A 24699-nucleotide genomic window follows, 5' to 3' on the forward strand; every position below is an offset into this window, starting at 1 on the left:
CTCCAGGCTGCCATCACTGTCCTCTCATCCACATTTTTCCACATGGCCTATGAGCACTATCCTCTTCCAATAGAAGGATTTGAGAGATTTGATTTAGAGCAGAACCCACAACCATCCCAGATCCCAAACCCAAACTGCTTTCCAGTGTTTGACTTCTTTCACTGACAAGAAATTCTTCCCTGAGAAAGTTTAATTGATTGAAGTCAATGTCATTGCACCAAAAAGTTTTCATTGTGATGAACCAAGTTTCTTTACAGATATAAAAATGTCACGGCAATCCACATCCCTTTAATGCAGTTTCTTAGAAAGAGACAGTGGGAATCTCCTGCATGGCCATGCAGCAAAGGAGTAAGCATACTGGGGCCAGTAAAACTTGCTCAGCCCGTATACAAAACATAGAGATGTTCATGATATACATGCAATGGGCTCGGTCCTTTCTTGGTTCTTCTGCAGAGGATTATGAGTGCCCTGGGTGGGAAATGGCGTGTGGAATGGACCTTCTACCAACCAAAATGAACCCTTACTCGTGCCTGGATTTAAGGGCAGCTGCTCTGGTTTGGCTCTGTTCTAGCTCAGTGTGTCATATATGTCAGATCCTGTAAAAGGCTTCAGTAAAAGCTAGGAAAACTGCCAAGAAAACCAAGTGAAATTTACTGCCTTTCCCAAAGTGATATTACTGGCCCTCACAGCTCTCCTTTACCTCTCAGGCTGATTTCAATATTACACCTTGACTGACCAAATTTTGCGTTTCCTGCATTCACACAGTTCAGCATACACTTGATGAATATCTGAACTCTCATTTTCATACCATAAATGGCTCTTAGTTCATTACCAGTGCTCACATATGTTGCTCTGCTGAGTCAGTGTACTTAGGGGAAATATTTTAACATCTCTTTCAAGCTGAAACATGCAATATGGGAGTATTTTGCCCTCACAGATTTAAGAGACAAAAAGACTTCATCAGCCAGAACCCCATGAATGTTCAATGGCAGTTTGACGAAGCATTGCACTGCTGGCTATCTGGCTATCAGCCTGCATTCAGTTAAAACTCGGCCTCACCTTGAACCTCAGACATAAAGATGGGTACATTCTTTGAATTCGGTGAAAGTTTAAATCAAACATTCAATTGCACTATAGCTGTGTTCCTTCTCGCTACCTCACGCTCATGCACAGGGTCAGCCTTACACCCACAAATGTCTTCCATTTTTTTCAACCTTTTTAACCATGTGTCACTGGCAGTCTGTTAATTCTCCATTAGCCTCTGCAGCTCTCACCAAATGCCTTTAGAAAGAGACTGCAACAGACCAGAAGACCAGCTGCTGAGTGAAGCTGTCTTCACAGTGTCACCGATTTGATGGCTATGATTGCAACTCAAGTCTAAATGATGCTGGGTTGGGCCCAGATTCCAGTTAAGTCAATGGAAAGATTCTCTTTGACTTCAGTGAACTTTCGATTAACCATAGAATAAAATGTTCCTTTTGTACAGACATAACAAGGACTTATAGGTTGTTTGGCTGGTTTGTTTCTTATGTCTCATATTTCTTATGCTCACTCTTAGCAAAGTTTTGTGATATTGCAAATATGCAAACATTGCTTCAAAATGTTTCTACTATTTGGAAATGCACGTTTCCATAGAAAGATTACATGATATGGGGCCACGTTGCTTGTTTCAAGAAGATCTGTAAGGCACGTTGCCTAAGATTAATGAGTATCTGCAAGAGACACCAGCATGTACATCTTCCACTCGCCATCCTCCTTTGTTCACAATCCCTATGCCTCCAACTATACAAGCCAGAAAGCCAGAAGTTTTGGCTATTCTTAGCAACCTCATAAACAATGAGAACTAGCCCTGCAAAAAATGTACATATGAGGGGAAAACTTGTTTTCCTGCAGGCCCTGGTTCACCCCTTTCACCTGCAATTCAGAAGGGAAATAAATGGCTAATTTCTTCAGTATTTGCTTTCTCCTTTCTGCTTGTTCAGACCATGCACTCCCTCCAATGGCATTAAAACTATTTAAATCCTTCAGATTGCCTTCTGACTCTCTCTGCCCACCAGCTTTGTGCCAAAATGAATGCACTGTTGTCCGCTAAGTGTAGCTAATGAGCACCTCAGAAAGAATTCAATAGCTTTGAAAGTGAGCTTAAAAAAAACGCCAGCTGACAGCAACAACAACAAAAAAAACCCACCTTTCCCTTCATTCAGTTTTTCCTTGGGAAGGCTTTCATTCCACCTCATTAATTTTCACACTAGCTGAATGAATCTGTGCTTCTGGGTCCTGCTGGGCTCACGTGGCATCCGTCACATTAAAGAAGTTATATACAATGTCTGTTTGCCAGCACACTTATGAGAAGGACATAAGCAGTAGGGATCAGGATATATTATTTAGTAGAAAGCAAAACAGTAAATGAAAACAAAGTTCTGGCAGGCTGGCACCGTAACAGGATGAAGCAAATGGCTTAAAAGATGTGGAGATAGAAATAAGCTGTGATGAGAAAATACAAATTAATATCCTTGCAAATAATCTCCATGATGAAAATGATAGCAACCTTGCCTTGGATATGACCTTTCTCTCCTCTCCCCATATTAAAAGGCCATTGTTCTTTTCCTCTCCAGAGCGTAATTACCCCCAGGAAGTCCAAACTCAGCAAATGAGAATGCTTCCTGGCTGCCAGGCGTGGGTGAGCGCTTCGGCAGTGCCCTGGCTGCACGTCACGATGCGGTGTGGGCGTACAGCACCCACCCCGTACATGCCAGCTTCGGCTGGGCTCATAGCGAGGGGGCTGTAAGGCACTGCTGCAAGTCTGCCAGGCAAGTCTGGGTTACGAGGGACTGCGGGGCACACTGCGGAGCACACCCCCCTGCAGAGTCGACAGAGGAAAGAGTATTCCTCTCTCCGTTCACCCCCAGCATTTTGTCCTGAGTAAGAGAGTAAGATTAAAAGTAATGGAAGAATCCTTACAATGGGGTACTATACTCTGCTGAAAGCGCTCTTACGGCACCCACAACCCTCAGATGCGATACAATTTAACAAAGATGACATTAGTAAACTGAATAGTTAATTGGTTGAGCAATTCCTCCTTTTTTATTGTTTGCTGATTGCTTTTTAAGTCCTCTAAGGAGAAGGCTGAATAAAAGGACAACAAATTGTGAAAAATGAAAAGGCAGAGATCTAGGAACAGTCACTGAATGAGAGGGGCAGATCCGAGCTGGTCAAAATTATTACAGTTTCACTGAATGTCATGGAGGTATGACAGCACTACATGAGGAGTTGCTCAAACTGTTAATTAAATGAGTAATAAAAACATCTAGTACTTTTTGGAAATAGAGAAATCTTATGGGAAAGTGCAAATCCTATACAACGGTGTGTGCTAATAAAATTAATAAAGGTGAGAAATTTAAAATATCTGATTTATTCAGATAATAACTATTCTGCTCTAAGGGAAGTAGGACTGTGAGATAAAATATACTGAATCAAAATGTGAGTATCTTGAGTAGAAAGATAAACTACCTCTCCGTAGTATAAGCAGATCAAAAATTCACGTGAAATTAAAGTGAAGATCTTGTGCACGTCAGAATGAGAGAAGACTGATGCAAAGATATACAGAGAAGTTGGAAAAATGCACAGAAAATAAGATGGTCAGCTGTGACGTGTAGGTACTTTAATTTTAACTTGTTCACCATCCTACATAAAAACATACAGAAAAATAATATGTAATTAAGTAGTAACTCATTGAACACCTCATTCCAACTCAATACGCTTTTGCTTACGTTTACAGCTGTCCCAAATACTGTTCCTCAGCCTGTTTTCAATCAGATCTAAGTCAGCTTGAATTGGAAACGAAATGTAATGAGATATAGAAATGTTTCTACAAATACTTAACCTCAGACTCAGGCAAATACTGAGTTTATGCTCCTAATTCTGACATTCTGTTTTTAAACCATAAAGTACCATCAACTGTGTCTCTTCTTTATAATTGTATTTGTCTCATTTCTTACAATTTTGGCTTTCTGAAAGTTAAAAACAGGTGGCGCCTTTGACTATTTTATTTTCCTTGTTGAAGACATTTCTCAAAAGACATGTCTCTTCAGTGTAATCCCTGGCTTGCACTCTGTCTTCCATCTTAAAAGATAACACAGCAAGACCAACACTCCTTCCACTTCTGGACAGGGACCAAAAAAGAAAACCAGCTTCTCTGAAACTAATGCCTTCTTGATTTATTCAAAGGACTTCCACGATCAGAGAAATCTATTAAAATAAAACATACTACATACGTCAGTATATAACCTAAACCTTTTCTTCTCTTGCAAATTAAGACACACTCCATTCAACACAGCTGTCCTTCACTGGACAGCAAGGTACTTACAGAGTCTCTGCAGTTTCTGCCTCTGCTAGCATCTTCCTCTCAAAGGTTAGCTTACATCAGTTAAAAATCTGATTTTTTTTTTTTTTTTAATCTCAACATTCTGAACTGTATCAAAAAGTTTCTGGGCTGTCACTTGGAAGCTAACCCTTCATGATTTCAAGTTTTAGACCCTTAAGTATTTGCTGGACTATGCCTTATGTGTATAATGTCTTGCTTTCCTGCTTTTTTCTCTAGAGCCCATTATTAAAAAGCATATGAATATTCTCATTATTACCATAATTAACATAAGTAGGCATAGCTTAGCATGGCCATCTTTATAAGCAATTCATGTATTTACAAAAAAATTACAGTTTAATCCTGTAGTCTCTTCATTTTCACTTCTGCAAGCCTCAAGTTTGTAAAGATTTAGACACATATTTAACATTAGCAATTGGAAGCCAGCATGTACTATCATGTGCTTACCAGCAACTCTACACTATCTAAAAATAGTGAAAGTATTAAAACACTTTCTGAGATTTTTGCTATATGTACATGTACTTGGAAATAAAGGTACTCAACTTCTGCTGGCTTTGGGGGAAGGCACGGGCTAGTGGCTTAAGATGCCACTGCAGAGTGTCTTGCATAGAATTCCTTTTCTTAATACTTGTGCCAACTTTTAGTGTTGAAGTCAGTTAGTGATTAGCAGTGATAGTTAAGGGGCCCTGAGGAATCCCTTTCACCAAACATATTTGAAAAAGAATCTCTCAGCTGAATATATACCACAGCTGACAAAGGCTCCCCTGCACAGACTAGAAAATGTTGCTCTGCTCAATCACAAAAAGAGTTGGGACTGTTCAGCCTGGAGAAAAGAAGGCTCTGGGGAGATCTAATTGTGGCTTACCAGTACCTGAAGGGGCCTACAGGAAAGATGGTGAGGGACTGTTTATCAGGGAGTGTAGTGACAGGACAAGGGGTAATGGGTTTAAGCTGAAGGAGGGTCGATTTAGATTAGATGTTAGAAAGAAATTCTTTACTGTGAGAGTGGTGAGGTACTGGAACAGGTTGCCCAGAGAGGTTGTGGATGCCCCATCCCTGGAAGTGTTCAAGGACAGGTTGGATGGGGCTTTGGGCAACCTGGGCTAGTGGAGGGTGTCCCTGCCCATAGCAGGGGGGTTGGAACTGGATAGTCTTTGAGGTCTCTTCCATCCCAAACCACTCTATGATTCCATGATTCTATGAAATTCCATCTGATGAGCTATGCTCAGTTAGCTATTAGAAATTTTGAAAAGTTGGATGTAGTCTATGGAGAAATAGTTCCTCTTTCCAAATAATTTTCCCATATCCACCAATGGCTTGAATCCATTGCAAATCACTCCACAAAACAAATGGTTGACATCCCTCCTCTGCCTAAAACTCACAAAGAATTTTTGGCTTGATATTGAGTCATACACACTAAGGAAAACTTTGACCAAGAAAACTAATTGTCGTGCAGTGAACTAAAAATAAATAGTTCTTCAAACTCTCCTCATCTTGCTGCAGCCTTACCTGACAAGTGGTGCAAAGATCCTAAATGAGAGGAGAAGAAAAAGAAAAGTAGGAAACATGAAATACCAGACTAATTTCTTCAGCAAAAAATATTGCTTTAGAATCTCAGTCTGAGATCCAACTTTCTATAAATATATAGCATAGAGCAATAGATGAAACACGTATATGCTAAAGGTTAATTTGCAATCTTAGTAGAATTTTCATTAGAAACAGTTCTATCCAAACTTTCCAACTAAATGCATTTACATAGCAAAGAGTTGGAAGAATTTCAGGAAGCTCAACACTTCACAAGAAGTGGTAGAGATGATAAAGGCATCTTTTCCTCTGAAATAATGCATAAACTCACTGCCTCAGTTCTGTGCTACGCACTTTGAGCTTGGAGGCACCTTCAGCTTCCAATATGTGTAAACCAAGTCAAAAATACTTTGTAGTTCCCAGAGAATTTATGGCATTTTCTGTATGGGAAGGCATGAGAGCTATAGGATGAGAAGTAGTGTGCAGAGTTAACTAGTTACTGATGAGGAGTACCAAGAATATTTTGGAAAAGTCTGTGCAGATGTGGTCTAAAAAAATAAATAATTCCTTAAAGATACTCTCATGGAAGTACGGTTTGCTATAGCACCATTGGAAGGAATGAATAACAGCAATTTAAAATTCCTCTAGACTCAGAGTCTCTCATGCGCTTGGTCAACAGGCAAAAGTCACAGGGTGCTTAACACCAAGTTTAAGCTGGCAGCACATTGTCAGCATAAAGGGCGGTCAGGAGAACATGTAGTTACATTAACACAGTCTCCAAATTCACCAACTCACTTAATTTAGCCCAGTGTTTCATGGCAGTATCAAAATTTTCCTTGCCTCTAGACAATGAGAATATTTAAGAAAATGCTGTCTGACTTGAACTGCTTTTTATTTTTTAATTATGTAACTCAAACATGTAAAAACCTATTAATAGCTAATTGTCTTCCAGTCTTGAATATCATTACGAGTGGAGTTGCCAGCTAAACCATAAAATTCAATGTGGTTTGTGAAAGCTATTTTGTGCTTTTATTATTTGTTTCCCTTGTGTGTTTTATATACTGCTAAAATTTGAAATTGTCATTAAAGAGATAAATTTTAAAAGATGACAGACACATTCCTTGAAAGAGGCAGAAGAAACTAGTAATCTCATTTTAAAAATAGTAAAACTATCTACTAATTTCAGTAAATAAAGCATCAGATATCTAAGTGATTGATAACTTCTATCCTTCTAGAACCACAAAGAAATTTTGAGCAGTTTAAAACCAATTGAACAGTTATTGTTAGACTTTTATCCTGAATTTAATATGCACTCGATCCTAATCTACAACAACATTTTAGAGCAATACACAAACAAATGTCTTTCCTCCTTGTAAGCGAGGATATCTTGTTCTTGTTCTTTTTTTTGGTTGTCATTGGAGATCAGATACTGTTTAAAATCCTAACATGAATCAAAATCGTCAAAAAGACTTTATGGTATCTGTCAGCTAGTTAGTATATTGTTCCTGTCATAAAATAGCATATGCTTATTTTTCTATCTTTCTTTCTCTCTCCCTATTGGTTAAACTGGAGACAAAGAACAAAATTAACTCGTGCATAGATGCTATATTTTTTTTTTTTTTGATACATGGAAAAGCAATCAGACAAATGTAGCACAAGTGCAGGAAAAGAAACAGCATAGTCACAATGTTAGCAAAGGATCTTCTTCAATAGATGCAGAAACAATTTTCGAGCCAGAAAAGTTTCAGCACAAATTTACCTAATGTTCCAGTGAGCAGATTCAAGAGGCATATCTTACATTCTTGGAATTTGGCTTCCTGGAAATTTCCTCCTTCAGTGTTAAGGCATATTGCTTTCTGTCCGTCTTCAAAGGAATGCAAAATTTGCTAAAAAGAAAAGATTTCTGCTAATTCATGTCATCAGGAATCAGAAACAACTTTTCTCTACTAGACTTGCACATTTACAGTCCATAGCACAGTGCATAACATTGTGAATTCTTAGGACCTTTTCGAAACATGAGATACACTGATGTTAGAGTGGGTGCAAGTGGTGTAATAAGAGTTATGGACTTAATACTTCTCCCTTACTTGTATGCAAGAATTCTTCTACATTAATGGTAAGAGTCCTTTAACCTAGAAAGAGTCTCTTGCCATGCAACAGTTTCTCTGCGCCTGGATTGCCCAGCAGATATGGGGAACTGATTTGGAAAAGACATTTATAATGAATTGATGTTTCTGTAAAAATAAGGCAGCCTCCTGATACTTGTGCTCTTCTTTAGTCAGATGGAGTTGACTCCAAGAATGGCAAGTGATTTTATGAGCTTCTGGCTACCCCAGGGACTGTGCAGACCTCATGAATCTGCAGAGTCTCAGGGAACACTCTGGGAACCGTGCTGCATTGGCCCAGAGGGTAAATGAATGAGGAAACTTCATGATGCAAGTCTGTGAGGACCTCCTGTCTCTTGGCCATGTCTGTACTTTCTCCCCAGGGAAGGGTGTTGATCATGCCCCTGATTTAGGGCATAAGGGTTTGGCTCTCCAACAAGTGACTGAATATAACCTACAGTCTTAAAGATGGAATCAAATTGAAAAGCTGCCAAGTAGTCAGAAGTGCACTTCTCAAACAGTCAGCTGCTTTGTTTGCCATTTACTTTCTCTCCCCAAAAAGGTTTCTTTGTAATATGCTCATCTGTGTATTCATAGCCTTCTGATTCTTAGACTTTGGAAACGTCATACTGCTAGGCCACATTTTAGTACAGCATCATGTAAAAGGGCAAATGTAAGCTCAAATCAAAAGTAAGACAAATCTGATTCTAAAGCACCAGTAATAACTACACTCATGTCTGTGCACCAGTGGAAATTCACATGTAAAGTACTGCCCATAGCATCAGAGATACAGCTTTGTTGAGGGTGTGAATGGATGTTGACCATGCCAAAGACTGCCTTAAGTCAGCAGGATTTTTGTACAATCTATTTAATCACAAATACCTTTAAACATAAAGTAAATATTTTTAAAATTCTGCACTTAAAAATTAATCTAGATGGTACTCTGTTGAGTACATATTTTGAAGGGTCCTGAATTTCAGAAAAGGATCTTTTAAGGTCTCTGTAGGGGTTCTGGTGCATTCTGATATAATTTTGATATTTTCAAAGCAAAATTTTGAACCCAACAAAAACAAATTCTTTCATAAAATATTCTGGAAAAATATTCCCTTTCTAAACAAACCTGATTTTTAATATTTAATCTTAAGAACGTATCTTTGCTGTCACACAAAAGGGATTTCTCTGACATACCAACATAAATTTTCTGTAAATGTATGTACTTTTTGTTAGGCTTTATAAAAGGAACTTGCTCTGCCAAGGGGGAAAATAACCCTATTTTTTTCTTTATGCTGATGAACCTACGGCTTTTGAGACGTTTTCCTCATTGGGAAATACTTGTAATACTGTCCAAGGTCAAAAAGAAATTGCCATTTGATGGGTGTTTGGTAGGCTGTGTGAAAGGAATCTGCAGTCTCAGTTTAGTTCCCAGTCAACAAATGTCCAGCACAGCTGTCATTAATTGGCATTCTCCCTGGCAGCCTCTGCAGAGAGGGCAAAGGGTAATGGACATGGAAGCTGACCTGTTTTCTGACTTTATTAGCAGTTCTGCAGAACAGGCTGCTCAGTGTGAGGAGGTGAACACTGGTTCTTACTGCCGTTGCTGGGGCTGTAAGCTTTCTTTGGATAAATAAACTCGGTTTCCAAAGCTCCCAGTCTGGCATCTTTCATACAGGCTAAAACCCAGCCAAAAAGAAATATTCATACAAAAAGTAACTTGATGATGCACTGTTTGAAACAAAGCATATTAGTACTCACACTGAGAAGGCCATATCTGCTAAGTTTCTTTCCAGAAAGCTATTTGTTAATTAACTGTTCCTGTTTCTTTTTCCAATAATATTGTCAAGTAGATATAAGCATCTTCCGCCAAATACTAATTCTGTTATTCAGCTGTCTGTAATTTCTAACACTCCTAACCATGCTGATTTTCCAGGTGACATTTATTAAACTTGATAAGCACTGGCCAATGTCTTTATAGGCTAACCCATAATAAAGTACTACTTTGTATCTACAATACCCCATATGTCCGTTTTCTACATTCACTTTTCTGTAATAGGCAAAGTTTTCAGTATCACTGATGACCCTGTTTATAGAAAAAGCAACTTATACTCCCTTCTGCTCCTACATTGAACAATTTGCTAGCTATGCCCCAACGACCAGCAAAATATTTATCACAGAGGAGGATAAAAGAGAGACGAGACGAGACACTAGATTTTTGGGTTGTAAGTACAGTTTGCAATCATGATATTACAGAGCATTCATCCTCTAGCTTGTAAACTGAGCTAAGTTAATATGGAAAAAAGTGGAATATGGAATCTGAGAGAAATTAAGTACAAAACACAGTGATGTCATTTGTTCCGTGCATACTTGTACTTTAAACTGCGACACTATTGTTTTGCTCGTAACAAAAATCCTAAACTGAATACAAAATACTACCCATTCACCAAGAAAATGTTGATATCATAGTCTAGAAGTAAAAATTAATTTATTGAATGCAAAGGACTATGTTTACTATATTTCTATCAGTTTGATGAACCTGAAGGACTCGTATTCGTTGATGAGGAGGCATATACATCAGTGCAATTAAGAGAGATGTGCAAAAGAATGTTTCATGTTCCTTTCCAATCCAATTTTCTCATTTTAAAGCTACCTTTTGAACTTAAAAGAGTTTGTTTCCATTTCCTTTTACAATAGGTTCATTTCCAGCTTTGTGAGCTTTAATTTTATAAGAATCTTTTTGGCTTAAATCAGCTTCTGAATTGGACATACTCATTTTCCTTTCGTTCACCAAGCAGACAAATATAAAACTCTCCAAGTTTTTATTAAAAGCATTTTTTTCTGTTTATAACATAGTTGTATGGCTTTTAACATTCATGTATGCTTTGAGCCATCAAGACTGTTTTTCATTGCTCTAAATGTGCTTGTTTATTTACCCTTCCGATAGTTTGACATTTGATGTGTTGAATTTTCTCTATGGAAAAATATTAGAGGGAAATTACTCACAGTACATTGCTCTTGCATATTTTTCCTCATAAAGCAGATTTTCATACACAGCAGACCTCTTGAAAAAGTGAAGTCAATTAAGTGCAGCATACAGTTAGATCTTTTTAACCACTGTCATACCACATGGCAATATTCAAGGACAGGTTAACTGATCACTGGTCGCCCACTCCAATCTCTCATAAATATGTTTTTTAAGACTGTTCTATCTGAGTGCCACATAAGCACATGTTTTCAACTTAAAATGAATCACCAGTCAGGACAACATATCAAACCAGCTGAAATAAGCTTGATAACCTTTTCCAGCTGGAATGAATGAATGAAATATATGCCAAACCACAGCACGTGTACTTTTTCCTCTTTGGTAAACACGGAAGTTTTATAACTATTTTGTCAGGTTGCATGAAAGTTATGAAAACAAACAAACAAAAAGCAAGCTATCCTTCATTCTATGGATATGAAACAACTGAGTTTCGTCTAAGCATGAACACTGTCAATGCAAAAGATTTTATATGTGCCAATAATAAGAACATACATGTCACAAACTGTATGTCTGGTCATCTTTCCTGTAACGTGCCTGTTAAGAAAGATTCATGAAAGTATCATCCAGAGTAACTAAGCATTTACATACATGCCCCCTATCTTTCTGTCTCTCTATCTCTTTCTTTGAAGCTAAGAGGTTATGTGGTGCTTCATGACAGCAGCAAGTTCCCATAATTACAGACGGACGTCACAGAGGAGACAGTGAGAAAATTAGACAGGAAAAGGGATGACACCAATATTTTCAAAGAGCAAATTCCATGTATTCCATCTAGGTCTGTCATTTGCCCTTCATACTTTGAACTGCTTGAGGTTTTTCCCTTATAGTTTTCTCAAACTTCCCGGTTGCTTTACTTTCAAGGGTTGCAGCTTCAACAGCAAGCTTTCACCACATCCATATTTCTGCTCCAGATATGGTTTTCAAGGAGGAAAACAGAGTCTAACCTCTTCTCTCCAAATTTATGTTTTCCAGGGATGGTCAATGCAATATGTTTTCCTATTGCAGAAGTTCAGCCGAGGACCCTCTGCCTTTCTATTGCTGATATATCAGCTGAAGCATTATTCTTCTTCCTATTGCATTCATTACCTGTTGTTTTCTTTTGATGACCAGAGTTGTCTGCTGTTTTAGATGCATAATCACTGGTATCTTCTTGACAGTGTAACCTATGTTTGAAACTACTAGAGTCCTTGCCTACACAATGAGTTGCACAGCTTAACCTACACTATCATTTAAAACAATTTTAGTCATGTCCATGTACCTGCAAGCCAGACTCAGATTCCTTCTGCCTATCTTTACAGTTCTTACACGTGCTGAATCACTATCTGGTGATGTTGATCTCTCGCCAGTGGCTGAAGAAGGTAATTAGACATGTACCTTGGTCTTTCCATTAACTCACAAAAGTTGAGACAGGATGAATTCAAACATCTCATTAGTTTGAGATCAGTTTATTTCCACTTGTCCTGGTTTTGGCTGAGATAGATAGATTTAATTTTCTTTCTAGTAGTGGGTATAGTGCTGTGTTTTGGATTTAGGATGAGAATAATGTTGATAACACACTGATGTTTTTAGTTGTTGCTAGGTAGTTGTAGTGTCTACATTAAGTCAAGGACTTTTCAGCTTCTCATGACCTGCCAGATGCACAAGAAGCTGGGAGAGCACAGCCAGGACAGCTGATCCAGACTGGCCAAAGGGATATTCCCTAACATATGACATCATGCTCCATATATAACTGGGGAAGCCTGCTGGGAGGCGGGATCATTGCTCGGAAACAATCATTGCTCGGATTGTTTTATTTTCCTTCCACATGCAGTGAGCAATTGCATTTGTGCATCACTTGTATTATTGTTATTGTTGCAATTATTCTTATTATGGTGGTTATTATTATTATTGTTATTATTATTCTCTTCCTTTGTTATCCTATTAAACTGTCTTTATCTCAACCCACAAGTTTTACGTTTTTTCTTCCTTTTTTTTTTTCTTTTCAATTCTCCCCCCCCATCCCACTGCGGGGTGAGTAAGTGAACAGCTGTGTGGTTGTTTTAGCTGCCTGCCAGGTTAAACCATGACACTACTGAATTTACATCAACTTCTAAAATTAATTTTTGGCCTCCTTACCCAGGGATTTGTATCGGGTTTGTATCAGATTTGTAAAAACTTTTTTAAGAAATAATGCACATCATTGCTGTAAGTTTACAGACCAACAAGTCCACTTTACAAGTGCACACTAACACTAGTGATTTCAATATTATAATAACAAAACATGCTTATTTTGAAGGTGTTGAAATATGTTCTTCCACATTGAAAAAACAATACATGATTTTACAAAATAGACATCTGCCCATTTTCAATATTGTTCTCCTTCTTATTTGAAAGTAAAGCTACCCCAGTAATTTAAAGGATTTACTTTTTAAGCAGACTCTCCTGCTGTAGCATTGAAAAGTTCAGGTTATAAAGTACCCTAGTCTCACACTGATATTCCAAGAGTTGATGAGATGACTGATGGTATGACTACGCTAACCTGAGATCTAGACATTCTTTCCGAGTCATCAGCAATGAAGTTATCATATTTTATCAAAGTTTGTATAGCAGTAGTGACAGCAGTAGGAACTGCATGGCTCAGTGGACCAGCTTAGCTAAGATAAATTTTATGAGATGGAAATCATAAGATTCTTCAACTCCTTGAGAATTCAGACAGTAATTCAATGTCTTGTTACAAATAAGTAGAGCTACTCAGCATCATAACATCCAAGTCAGGTGGTGATCCAGGCCATTCAAAACACCAGTCCTTCTGCTAGTGGCAGGTAGAACAAGGTGTCATGATCTTTGGTGAGGATTAATAAAGCACTACTTATTTGACATTTAGGAGCAAAACATGCTACAAAACATCCACATGGCTTATTGGAAACTGTATGAAATAGGTATTACAGTGAAATGAAGGAGTTAGTTACCCAGGTTGTTGGAAAGTATACACATGAATTTCCTGCAATTTATGGTAATAACATGCAGATATGCCACTCAAGCTATGTTTCTGTCAGATCTCATAAGTTCAGCTAGGTTGGGTCTGGTTAGTAACAGAATTAGAAATCTCGAAGGAGTATCATGTGTACAGCATGAAACGATGCTAAGTCTGTAAATGACTCTTTTCCCTTTGAATCTATAATGGCACAAGGTCTGTCAGTGTATAATGTGCCATCATGCTGAGTTGGTAACATCTGAAGGACAGAGATTTTAATTCATATAAGTGAATTTTACTTTCTTGGCTCAGTTTCAACTGGATATAATATTTTTCTTCACATCCTGCCCTCTGAACTACTCCTGTCAACTGCTGGAGCACATTATGAAGTGGTTGCAGTGCTTCACCCCAGAGGTGGCCCGAACATCTGCAGGCCCTGCATTTGGTAAATTACCTACATTTTTACAAAAAAGGAACAAATGACCAGATAAAATTGCATATCATTTGGCTGATACTATTTTAAACTAGAGTCTGGCCATGAACCTTTGCAATTATATTAGTTACCTAATGTTCAATTAGTTACAAAGTTCCTTCAGGCACTTAATCTCATTGCGTTATTCAGCTTAAATATTTTCTCCACTGCTGCCTTAGCAAGATCTATTTGGTATTGATACTACCCATGCTGTACTATCATCTACCATTGATCACTCAATTCCTTAAAAAATATGACTGCTCTATGAGCCACAAGATCTCCTTTTCTGAAGATAAATGGTTTTTGGTGGGCAGGTCATAAACTGAAAACCTGAAATCATGCTTCACATCTCCATATCAACAAATGTTAGCCATATCCTACAGAACTGAAAAAAGTTACCAGCTGATGTCACCAGCCCTCACTACCATTCAGTAAGTGTTTAGGATAAGGAGATGTATCTGACTATATGGTAAAGATAAAGAAGTGTGTGAGTGTGTGGCACAGAGAGAGAGAATGTGTGTGCATGTGTGTGCATGCACACGTGCCCATGTGTATGAGTGCACGCATGTGTGCCTATACACACATGCCAAATATATAACTGGTTAGCTGGGAATCTGTAATTTTCAACGAACCTGATAAAAAGGGAATATGCACATAACAGACAACTTTAATATATAAGAAGTTATTTTTCAGCAGTGAAGAATCTTCACCTTACAAAATTTATCATTTTTGTCAGTGGTAGGAATGAAAGATGGCAAGATTGGTAAGTACTGAAAACCAACTTAGTCACATTGGGTTGGTGACACAGGACATGCTGGATTGCTGATAAACAGGCACAGGCAAACATTGAACAGTCACACATCAAAGATGGAAGTCATCTCTACAGGGCAGTAGATTCTACTCATGGTTGCAAATTATGTCTTTGAGCAATCGAGATGATGCTGGGGTATAATGAATTAGCATGATTCTTGCCTTTATAAACAGACAATGTCTATAATGTTTCAGCTCTCAACAGCGTGCCAGCAAAGAGGCTACACTACATCCACCTCTGGAACAGGTATGAGTCCAACTGGAATATTATGGACAGTTGGATGTCCTCATTATGTTAGTTTAACCCCGGCAGACAGCAAACTTCACGTATCCCACCGTGGCAGGATCAGGGAGAGAATCAGAAAGGCAAAAGTGTGAAAACTCGTGTGTTGAGATAAAGACAGTTTAATAGGTAAAGCAAAAGCTGCACATACAGGCAAAGCAAGACAAGGAATTCATTCCCCACTTCCCATGGGCAGGCGGGTGTTCAGCCATCTCCAGGAAAGCAGGACTCCATCACGCCTAATGGTGACTTGGGAAGACAATTGCGATCACTCTGAACGTGCCCCTCTTCCTTCTTCTTGCCCCAGCTTTATATGCTGAGCATGATGTCATATGGTATGGGATATCCCTTTGGTCATTGGGGTCAGCTGTTCTGGCTGTGTCCCCTCCCAACTCCTTGTGCACCCCCAGCCTCCTCACTGGTGGGGTGGGGTGAGAAGCAGCAAAGGCCTTGGCTCTGTGTAAGCACTGCTCAGCAGTAACGAAAACATCCCTGTGTTATCAACACTGTTTTCAGCATAAATCCAAAACATAGTCCCATGCTAGCTACTATGAAGAAAATGAACTCTATCCCAGCCAAAATCAGAACAACATTTAAGGAAAGCTGTTGGTAAAGTCAAATTGTTCAGGGAGAAGCCAGAAGAGTGACTGTAGGATTGGAAACAATATTTTACAATGAAGAACTTGAAGAGACCAATATACTTACTTTAAGAGAAAGTTAGTGTCCCAGTCACAGCCATAAAAGCATTGATATAGAGCAATATTTTCAACAGAGGGTTCTTTATCAGAGAAATTTGAGGCACCACAACAGTCTTTGGATGGTAAAATTAGAAAAATTCAGCTTAGGAAAAAGTCAGAGTCTCGTTTGAGGGTCTTTTTTTCTTTGAAACTAATTTATCTGAGTAATGTTTTGCTAACAATTATAAGAGCCCTTGTGGAGAAGATAAGATATATAGTTGAAAGCCATGCTCTAGTTCAAAGTAGAGAAAACCTATGGCTTAAATTATATAGGAGGTCAGATTAAATTATCAAAGTGATCCTTTCTGGCATTCTGGAAATGGCACCTTAGATTCAATCTTTCTACAACGGAAATTTCAAAAGTGTCTAATATCAACATTAAAGAAGAAAATGTGAAAATCTAAGCTTTACTTACCTGCAATTTTACAATCCAGAGCCAAAGAACCCATGGCTGTGACTCTCCTATGCTTTGTTCATGAGCCAGAGGCAGACTTGAACACCTGTACAGCACATATTTTTTAGGAGGTTTTTTTTTATTTGTTAGCATGTGATCATCTAAAAAGACCTTTCTGTAGACAGTTTTGCCTATCAGGAGATCAATAGTATTTCTATCTATTTAAAAAAGAATTCAAAATAACAACCACAGCTACAATGCAAAACCAAATCAGGAAAGAAACCAGAAAGACAATAATATGTTTTAAATGCAATAACAAAAGCCATATCCCACTTTTCTGATCTGCTTAGACTGCAGTGTAAAACCAAAAGGGATGTGAAGCTTCCAAAGCCAGCTATAAAGTTTTTCTTTGTTGTATTCTGTATTGGAGTTTTATATCTAAATCAAGGATGCAGCTTTTTATAGCAGTAGTGACAGCAGTAGGAACTGCATAATCAAGTAATAGTTTAAGTGCCGTAATTTTTAAGGTAACAGAAGCTATGTTACATCTCAAGATATAAATATAATCCCAAACTTGCCTCTCAACCAAAGAATATTCAGTGGTAGCTTCTTTTTTATGATTCACCTTAAAGATGTAGAGTAAAATTGAGCTCCAGATATTCTACATGTAGGTATCTACATGTGTGCTAGAGATGTACCAGCGCCCTAGATATTCCCAAGACTTTGAGGTTATTGACTGGCATCTGGCTGCCCCACAACTCTCATAAAGTCACATCTGGCAGTCCGACATGCATGTGTCAGGCATTTTTCACATAGGATCTGAAATCACTCCAGAAGCCTAGGTGAGAGTAACTAACATTACAAGATTACATGATAATTGCTGGAGACAGCATGCTACTCAACCACCTAAACTTTGACAGGTAGTACCATTTGACACTCCATAAAGTACCTTAGTCATCTGCATAGTGTAGGCAGATATGATATTGGGGATATGTGGAACACCAAAACTGGTACCAGCTACCTTAGTTTGGACTGAACCAAGTACCAAGTCAGTACAGTAAATGTAAGTGGAACAATTCATTTGATAAACCATTAGGAGCAGAATTCAATACAGTGTCAAGACACATAAATTTAAATGTCTATATGGAGGTATATACTGTCATGGCAAATATCAGAGTTCCCATTATCATCAGTGGAATCTAGTCAAGGCAGTCAGTGGAGCGTAGGAGGAAATTCAGCTCACCTTAAAGTAGACACTCAGTGGCTAGTCCACTAACAGATCTCCAGGCTCCACCATGGCATCATCTCTGTTATTATCTATTAGTGATCTTCATTTTCTTTAATGGGAGCTTAGGCACTTATGGCATCAGTGGTACACCTAAAAGTAGACCCTTAGACTTAGGCATCTTATTCTTAAACGGAATCATTCCCCAAGGTCTCAATTTAGTTGCTTAAGTACAGGTATTTGAGAATGTCTCTGCATCTCTCACATGGGTTCTAGCTGCCAGGCTGGATGGACTCAGTTGTGCTATAGGTCCTGTGTCATATCTCACAACATCAGATGGACAAATTAAATAGCACAAGGCTTCTGGTTTTAGGTGGCTGAACCAGATGTAGATATTTCTTTTAAGGTGACCTGAATCTGCTGATGCTTGAAACCCCAGTGAGTATGAAATATGTATCTTCTTAGAAGTCACTGAACCTCAAAAGGATGACAGAAATTCCAGAATAATATGTTTCCTGCAGGATTTACAAGTTCGTTCAGGACATAGTGATTCACAAAGTTTATTTATTTCAAGAAAATTATGACTGGAAACAGATCAAATTCAGATAAAATTCCTCTCGATTTTCTGCCAGCAGGCTCCACTTCCAGGGTCCACCATGCACTCCCACAGCACAGGGCAAGGAGCTTTCCCTTTTCATGAAGAGTGTTGAAATCATTTGCTTTCTTTAACAAATCAAACTGCAACCAAGCTTCAAAATATGGAAACCGTTCAGGAAAAAAAATTACCTTTCTCCATGCAGTTCTGCTCAGCACCTTTTAGGAATGCGACCAAATAACAGACAGAGTGTGTTTGAGTTCTGCTATTTCCTGTCCATCTTGGGTTATCATCTTGAAAGAAATGAATGACAGACAAATCTGCCTGCAAAAATAGGCTGGAAATAGGCATTCTCAAGGGATATCTAACTTTGGCTTCCCTTCAGGATGGAAATACCACAAAAGCAACCTTCCAGTAGTGTTTGTATTTCAGCACATCTGTTTTTATGGCCCACTGGAACCAGGAAGTTTAGAGCACATAAAAATGAAAAATCACCTCAAGAAAGTTAACCAAAGCATCAGAGGTCCAATTCAAGTTTTAAGAAAGATTCAGTTCCATTGTTATTTTAGCCTATGTGCTCACTCACCCCTAACTATTGGGACTGTTGCTTCAAACCTCTGTTAAATAAATATGTAATGGTATAGTACAAAAGCGAGATCCTCAAAATAATTTTCAAGTGCTATTTTTCACTAATGTTTGGAAGGTCATCATCACCTTCTATTTATAGGCAGCAGAAGTAAATTAGAAACAATGGATGGCACTCCCAGATCAGTGATAGAATCAGTAGCAGTGAGGGTATTAAGGCCCAGAGGTTTTGCTTCTGTTGCCTTCCTAATCCATAATTATATTCTTTCTGCTATCAGCCATTATTCAGCTTCTTTTCTGTCATATTCTCTTCCCTCTTCATTTTCTACTCACACTTTTCAGTAGGAAAATACTTACTGAAGATTACAATATAAACACAACTGTGGAAAGGAGCAAAAATCCATTAATGTAGTCTTACACTCTTATAAGATGCCTGGGATAAGAAAATAATTTATAAATAGCTCCAAGCATTTAATAGAGCTTTCCATTGGTACAGAGATGTAGGAAGTTTAACCACATATAAGGGTATTTATTGTCTTCTAATTGAGATTATTGCTTAGAAATTCTGGATTTCCAGATTTTCAATCACTTGCAGTAATCTATGTGCAGTATAGTCATTTGTAGTAATGGAGGTAGGAAAAGGCTTCAGAGAATCTGAGAGGAGCAAAGTTTCTCTAGTAAATTTTCAGGATTTGTAATGGTATCTGTTTTCTCATTAAAGAATTTCTCAGTCACGTATGTCCACCTTTGAAGAAAGATTTTATAGAGCAGAGGACCCCAAACCCTTTGATAATATCTTTTTTAGGTCTACTATCATGAAGTCCTAAGGCATGATCAACAACATTTTAAGACATTTAGACTAAATTAGTTCTCGTCCTCCCGTAGCCAAGAAGCTGAAAGCTATACACCAAGCCAACTCTCCTTCTGTTTTCCCTTGGATAAAAGAGAATCCACAAAAATGTTGATACTTTCTTTAAAAAAAAAAAAAATAAGTACTCTAAAATGCCAGCACTGATTTCTGTCCAGTTTGCTCTAGCTATGCCAGATGCTGTAAAAAAAGTTGTTTCTTCCCTGTGATGACTAAATGTTCCCATTTTGATGACCAGTGTCATCTGCAGTCTGTTAGATGTGTTTATGCTTAATCAAAAAATAATCTAACTGGATACAGTTAACAAGGTAATTTTCTCAGTGGTGGGATCTTTAAATTTGAACTTCTGTGTTAGTTTTATTGATATTTTTACTGCTTATTTTCAGAATAACTTACTGCATCACTGGCATGCATATTTCTACATGGAAATGCACTCAAACACCTAAGCTTGTGTTTTGTCTGTAAATCACATAAAGTATGCCTGGCTGGCACCTAGACATGAATCTCTGCCAAGCAGGAAGATTCACCTATGCTATAATCATGAAGCAGAAAATTTTCTAGTGCCAGGATAAAATATGCCTCCTTAGCATGCACAACAAATTCCAGTATCTCATCCTATCTACTTCCACCTGCAAGACACTGAAATATCAACTTGATGTATGTGAATAAAAATTTGACTCCTTTCACTGCCATGTCAATCCACAGTTGCTGTGCTGTGAGGTGGCAGCTGTACTTTTGCACGCAGGCTCTAACCTACTTCAGGCATTGCAAGCGCTGCCTGTAACTGAAGAGATGTAGCAGATATTCCAACTTCTGCAGAACAATTTCTGCTAATGTTTATCCAGTACATATGCATTTTGTTCTGTTTGTGGGATCAGAAAACCCAAAGGCCACAGACATTTTTGAGGTTAGTGGAGGTTGACAGAGGACAAGAAAAGAGTTGGCAGAGGAGGATGATGTGTGCTATGGTGGAGCTGGGGGTATTCTCCAAGCCCTCCTCCTGGACCTCAGTGACAAACTACTCCTCACTTTAAGACAGTTGGTGGCAGTGTGTGGAGTTACAGTTCAGGAAGCAGCTCATAAATGCCAGCTGAGGGACAACATTGTCAAATCGCTTAAGTATCTGAGAAGCCACAACCACCTAAATTCATTAACAGTTCATTGTCAGGAGAGGAAAATTTGAGTTTATTTTCAATGTTGTTTCAAAAAATGGTAAACTCTCTGATAATAGAATGACTTTCAAATACAAATGCTTAAATTTTGTACAGCACAAAATGTCTATGCTTTTATTTGTATCATGCGCTTTTCCTCCACCTTCCTCCCTTCCTTATTCTCCTCCATAATTAGAAAAGTAATAAATGGAAAAAAGTAAAGCAAAAATGTTCATGGAATGATTCTTTTTCCATTGAAGACACAAAGGAACCATAATCATATGTTCCCCATTACCAAAGTTTCAGCAAGTGTTTGAAGAGATTAACATAGATGACTACTTAATGTTGTTTTCTTCATGAAATATTCTGAGTAAAAATTCACAGAATTTCTACTGTTTCATTTGGAGAATGATTGCTAGCTCCCAACAGAAAAGGAGTGTTCCAGCAATAGAATAATAGAAGGAAGCGATATTTAATCTCTTACTTAAAAAAAGAAAAATACAATCTGTTTACACAGACATCTTCCTCAGCTACATCTCTCTTTCCTGCTAAAAGCCTTGAAAAGGGTGGTTGTAATGCAGTGTGCTAAGGTAGTACTGGTGTTCTTCACCAGACCTGGGCATTTTCTGATTTGGAGATAGGTTTAGAGCCAAAATTGCCATACTTAAAACAGTCACTGGTTTCCTTTTGATTAACAGTACTATTTTACCATTCCTATTTTGAAACACATGGATTTAGAAATAAACCTGCAGATGGTAACCAAGGTTAAAAGAACTATTTTGAAGCAACTCCCATCTTTCTTCATGAATGTTTTGGAGTTCATTATTTGATCTGCATGGAACACACTGAGTGCAAAGTTCTCTCCTCTCTTTCCTCCTGCCCAACGTGTTTGTAAGTACAGAAAGACAGGTTGGATATACCTTCTCTGGGCTGTATCTCTACCTCATTTTACACATTGGTGGAAGATAATTCAGCTTTAGGCAGAGAACAAGCTCTGTTAGGTTTGCTTTTATATCAGTTCTTCTGAAAGAGAATATACTTAGATGTTCATATTTGGGCATTGGAGTTAGTGCAGGTGAAGCTGTACCTACCAACAGCCCACTACAGAATTCTGATTATTGGTGTGAGTCGGGAGGAGTGTTAAGGACCTGATTTTTTTCCAAAAACACACTTGTGCTGGGTTTGCGTGGCAAGGTTTTGGTAGCAGGGGGGGCTACAGGCGTGGCTTCTGTGAGAAGCTGCTAGAAGCTTCCACTGTGTCTGATAGAGCCAATGCCAGCCGGCTCCAAGACGGACCCGCCGCTGGCCAAGGCCAAGCCAATCAGCGCCTCTGTGATATCATATTTAAGAAAGAGAAAAAACAGTTAGAGAGAGCTTTTGCAGCCAGAGAGAGGAGTGAGAAGACGTAAGAACATCTGCAGACACCAAGGTCAGTGCAGAAGGAGGGGGAGAAGGTGCTCCAGGCGCCGGAGCAAGATTCCCCTGCAGCCCGTGGTGAACACCATGGTGAAGCAGGCTGTCCCCCTGCAGCCCATGGAGGGAGGATGAGGGGGTGTAGAGATTCCACCTGCAGCCCGTGGAGGACCCCACACTGGAGCAGGTGGAGACACCTGAAGGAGGCTGTGGCCCCATGGGAAGCCCGCGCTGGAGCAAGCTCCTGGCAGGATCTGTGGCCCCGTGGAGAGAGTAGCCCACGCCACAGCAGGTTTGCTGGCAGGACTTGTGACCCCGTGGGGGACCCACGCTGGAGCAGTTTGCTCCTGAAGGTCTGCACCCCATGGGAGAGACCCATGCTGGAGCAGTTCGTGAAGGACTGTAGCCCATGGGAGAGACTCACGTTGGAGAAGGTCGTGAAGGACTGTCTCCCGTGAGAGGGACCCCACGCTGGAGCAGGGGAACGATGAGAGGAGTCCCCTCCCTGAGGGCAAAGAAGCAGCAGAAACACCGTGTAATGAACTGACCATAACCCCCATTCCCCGTCCCCCTGTGCCGCTGAGGGGGGCAGAGGTTGAAGCCGGGAGTGAAGTTGAGCCTCGGAAGATGGGAGGGGTGGGGGGAGGTGTTTTAAGATTTGATTTTATTTCTCATTGCTCTGTTTTGCCTAGTAATAAATTAGATGAATTCCCTCTCTAAGTTCAGTCTGTTTTTCTTGTGACAATAATTAGTGAATGATCTCTCCCTGTCCTTATCTTAACCCACAAGCTTTTTGTTATACCTTTTCTCCCCTGTCTAGTGAAGGAGGGGAGTGGTAGAGTGGCTCTGATGGGCACCTGGCCCTCAGCCAAGGTCAACCCACCACAACACTGCATAGTTTATGCCTGAATGCTTAAAGATAACTGTTCTCTAGATTTACTGGACATGCATGAGCTAAGAGACCTTCATTTTAAATGGTGGAGCTGCTGCATGGATGTTCTTCATGAGACAGTCTCTCTTTCAGTATTTGTTCCCAAAACCCTTTGAACAGATGTATTAACTTTCCAGGTATGCTACAAATTGTTTCTGTTATCACATAATTTTCTGAAGGAAAGAAGAAAAAGGATTGAAGAATCTGTTTTCATGTGATTTGATGTAGTGGGAAGAAAAACTGTATCTAATAGTCCCCACCTCTGTCCCACCCTTCCTTGGACAGACGAGTGCAGAGCAGGCCCAAGGGAGCGGAAAAGCCAGTGATTTGAACAGACACCACTAAACTGGCATAAGATAGTCTTGCAATTTGCGTGTTGTTACAAGTCAAGTAGCAAGGCAATTCTCAACTTTTTAGTCTTTTCCCACAAGAATGAAGCATTGAAAAAGGAACTTTCCTCTCATGCACAATATTTCAGTGTAAATTTGCAACACTAATTTACAAATTCTGCACACTACTTACATTCAGCCTCCCACCCAAACAGTGGACTTCACCCTGAATTTGCTTCCTTTTCATGTTTTGATGCTTCTACTACTCTTCCTTTTAAGCAAGCCAGTTACAAAAACAATACTTCACCTGAAAACACTAAAACATTTAAGCTGTTTAAAAAAACAGGTTAGCTACTGCTTTTCATTTTAAACATTCTCTTCCCTGTCTCTTCCTTAACATTGGAAAGAATGTCCAAAGAGAAACTTCTAAATGTCAAAACATTAAGGAAAATAAAATGTATTTTTGAGAGGTCAATGACTCACTCCAGCATAGCCTGCAGAATTGTACTCAAAGTGAAGGTACATGTAATTCCACCAACACAAAAGAATCAGAATTTCCCCATAGCCTTTCCCATGCACATGAAGAGGAAAAACATGGGTTTCTGATTATATTAATATGTGAAATAAAACAAAAGAATGTAAGTAACATAACGTACAGGTAGATGAAAGCAGAGAATGAAATGGACCAGTTCTTTTTGATTCACCCATAATAGCATCAAGCACTGTAAGGAAAGCTCATGTTAAGGCCTGAATAGCTGTGTTATATACCACTTGAGGGGGAAAGGAAGCAGGGCTGTAAAGCCTATCCCAAATCTTGACACAATGAGATAAAATGCTCTCCAGCTCTTTCTCGTAGTTTTCTACGAGGTTAGAGTAAAGTCCAAGAGGTGGGCAAAAAGTTGAAAATTC

At 39.0% G+C, this 24699-nt stretch overlaps 1 long non-coding RNA gene across 2 annotated transcripts in view; it reads left to right on the forward strand.

The window, feature by feature from the left end:
- LOC142600945 (uncharacterized) overlaps positions 1-24699 on the forward strand; it is a 316564-nt gene that overhangs the window by 277296 nt on the left and 14569 nt on the right. The window contains exon 1 of one of the 2 annotated variants that reach the window (XR_012834445.1): positions 23086-23124. The exons of the other annotated variant lie outside the window; for it this stretch is intronic. This is a non-coding gene — a long non-coding RNA (uncharacterized LOC142600945). Of the gene's footprint in view, positions 1-23085; positions 23125-24699 lie in introns of those variants that run through there. 2 annotated transcript variants of the gene reach the window in all.

Source organism: Balearica regulorum, chromosome 3, assembly GCF_011004875.1.
Source record: "Balearica regulorum gibbericeps isolate bBalReg1 chromosome 3, bBalReg1.pri, whole genome shotgun sequence".
NCBI classification, from domain to species: Eukaryota; Metazoa; Chordata; class Aves; order Gruiformes; family Gruidae; genus Balearica; species Balearica regulorum.